Source organism: Coffea arabica, chromosome 5c, assembly GCF_036785885.1.
Source record: "Coffea arabica cultivar ET-39 chromosome 5c, Coffea Arabica ET-39 HiFi, whole genome shotgun sequence".
NCBI lineage: Eukaryota > Viridiplantae > Streptophyta > Magnoliopsida > Gentianales > Rubiaceae > Coffea > Coffea arabica.
Window position 1 is genome coordinate 1,175,019 of NC_092319.1, and position 3,135 is coordinate 1,178,153.

The 3,135-nt window shown below is 34.3% G+C and overlaps 1 long non-coding RNA gene across 1 annotated transcript; it reads right to left on the minus strand.

The window, feature by feature from the left end:
- Positions 1 to 1,986: 1,986 nt before the first annotated feature.
- LOC140007400 (uncharacterized) lies at positions 1,987 to 2,616 on the minus strand. Its single transcript, XR_011814710.1, has 2 exons — positions 2,498 to 2,616; positions 1,987 to 2,324 (listed from the first exon to the last, which is right to left on the minus strand). It is a non-coding gene; the product is annotated as an uncharacterized lncRNA (long non-coding RNA).
- Positions 2,617 to 3,135: the final 519 nt, after the last annotated feature.

The window sequence follows — 3,135 nt, forward strand, 5'->3', positions numbered from 1 at the left end:
AGAATTTTTAGTTTGAACAAAATCGATTGAGCAAATATTTCTTTTTTTTTTAAAGAAGCTTTCATTTATTTTGTTACTTAGGTTAAATGTTACCTTTGGTTAAAGCAATGTTAATGGAACTTCAACTATTGTTAATGACACCAATTTTACATTGTTAAAAGTTGGTCTAGAGAGTAAAGTGTGTGGTTGGGCAAGTAGGCCACCATCATCTAGTGGTAATTTTTACTTAAAGATGCAAAAAATTTTCCTTTTCCTTTTAGTAAATTTAATTTAAGGAAAAAATAAAATTTATCAAATAATAAGTAAAAAATGAATTTTATCAAATAACGAGCAAATTTGATTACTCAAAGCATAAATTTCTATTTGTAAGTAAAATTTACTATTTACAAGAAATAATTACCTATTTTATTGAAAAACTTACCAACACTAATATTAATTATTATAATACAATATTTGAAAGCGTGCTAAAAAGCCTTGTGTGTTGCCAAAGTCAATAGGAACCTGCAATTGCAGGTTGCTCCACTATCGTTACCATAACTATCGGCACTGTAGCATTGCCCTTTATCTTAAAGGTAGAGATTTGATTAATGATAAAAAAGTTTAATGTGGCAATAACTTATATTAAATGACTAAAAAAATTTCACTTTGCTTCATATTTTTGTGCCAACAGGTTGGAACATGTAAAATCAGATTTATGCACATTTTTTCACGCTAGATTGCATATTTTTTCTTCTTTTAATATTGACATTGATTGACACTAACATTATCATACAACCCCGATTGTGACCATTCTTATCCTCAATATTTCGGGACCGGTCACTTATGATTTATTTTTATTATTTTGCTAATACGATGTTTCGAATGGCCAAGATCGCATTCTCTTTCACTATTTTATTTTTGGACCAGTACACTAACATATCTAACAGAATTTTGGGAGCAGTCCTTCCTATGCATTCTGTGTTTTGTAAAATTACTCAGGTTTTAATTTCCTCAACTTGTTCTCCACCGTCATGCCTCTCATTTATGATATCCAGCCATCATTCGTCCAGCGTGGATTTGAGGTTGTTAGCTATCATCCATCAAGATGTTGAAGGATGGAGGAGGATTCCGAGGACGAGAAAGCTGGAGTCCCGTATGGATTAAATATTTCTTAGGATGCCTTTCACAAAAAATTTTTTTGTTATAGTATTGTATTCTAAAATCTGTACTATGCAAATATATTGTACAGTGCTTTAGAATTTAGAATTTTTGGGGCATTTTTAAAAATTATTTATTATTCCTCCCTTTCCTCCTCGTTCCGACACTTCCTCGTCCCATCAATCCTTACCCCCCAACCCCACTCCTACCCATGTGGCCTAGGTTGGTTAGCCACAGCAACCAGACCTAGTCACAAGAAGAAGGAGGAGCAGGGTAGGTAGGGGTAAGGAGGAGAAGGGGAGAGGAGGAGGGAGGACGGAAGACGGATTTTAAAGGACATGGATAGGAGGAAGGAGGAGGCCTGTTTCTTTTCACATACTACATATTTTTCCTTTTCACGTACTACATATTATAAGTTTTTGTATGTAGATTTTCACTAAAACATTGCTTCACACTACAACAAAAATGGCCTTTAACGGCATTTAAAAGTGTCAGTATAGATAATCTAACCTGACACTTTATCTATCCTCACACCTAGGGCGAGTGTTGTCCCTTCCAATGTGGGGATAGACTCGTACTATTCAACATGTCAGGAAAACTATGCTGTTATAACATCCCATCTCCCAACAAAAATCCCTTTTCATGATAATTGAAAGTGTCAGGATAGGTATAGTACAACATTAGAATATCGAATTCTATGCTGACACTTTTAATTGTCAGGATTTTTTTTTTTTTTTTGAGATAGAAGCAACCTGCAGGTAATGCTCCCTGCTATACATTCCATCAATCAGAAACCCAAAGGACTTTTAAAATTATCCCAAAGAACAGAATGCATATAAGATAATATGCTATGATGCAAAAATCTAGAAACATCAAACTTGAGCAGTACTGTGATTATGAGAACTGAAAATGCCAACTCCTATAAGCAAGAGGAGATTTGTCATCATGTTTCATACATCAAAAGCAGAATGCAAATGAGACTAAATGATATACAAGCCAACACACAGTGGAAAATCTCAGAATAAATGCAAGCGCACTTTGTTTATAGCAATAACAATTCGCACTCCAGCTGCTTTGGCATAAGCAATGGTCTCTTCTGTTTGAGGTCGAATTCCATCATCAGTAGTAACTACAATAACAGCAATGTCTATTACTCTGGCTCCACGAGCTCTCATTGCTCGAAATGCCTATCCAACCATTTTTACAATTATGTTAGATAATTCATCTTGACAAAGGCCTTTTAAGATATGTCTGCAAAATCTCCAAGAAGAGCATTTGACATAAAAATTTTAAAAAAAGGAAAAAAAACTTGCATGAATAAGCAGTTAAAAGTTAGAACCAGTGCTACATCATTAATTACCTCATGTCCAGGGGTGTCAAGGAAAACACAAGTCTGTGGCTTGCCATCAAAAGGTACTTGTACCTTGTATGCCCCCATGCCTTGAGTAATTCCACCTGCTTCAGATGCTGCCACCTACAGTAGGTTGTCTAAGATTTAGTTCCCAACTATTCAAGTATCATAACATAAGACAGAATAAGGTACTTCTTCTAAAGTCATCAAATCATAATGGCATTACAAATAATGTACCTCAATGTGAACATCAATAAAAATAATCGATTCATACCTTGTTTTTCCTGATGTAATCCAAAAGTGTGGTCTGCCAACCCAAAAGAAAACCAGTAATATATTAGTTAAAGATTGTTATGGGACAATAAATCTAGAATGACTCTCCTAAAGATCAATTAACTGGAAGCACACAAAATGTTCATAGGCAACAATCAAATAACAAAGAAAGGTAAAATTATTTCATGGGATGAGATCATAATGACTTCAAAAAAGATCCATTTGCTATGGAAGACTAATCCAGCCGTAAGAAAAATAAGCGCATGCATCAAGGAGTACAACATTAATATTGATGATAACGTATCATTTATAAGCAAAATACTGAAAATGAAACTTGGAATGACTATATCTAGACATCGCTAGACAAATCCCAA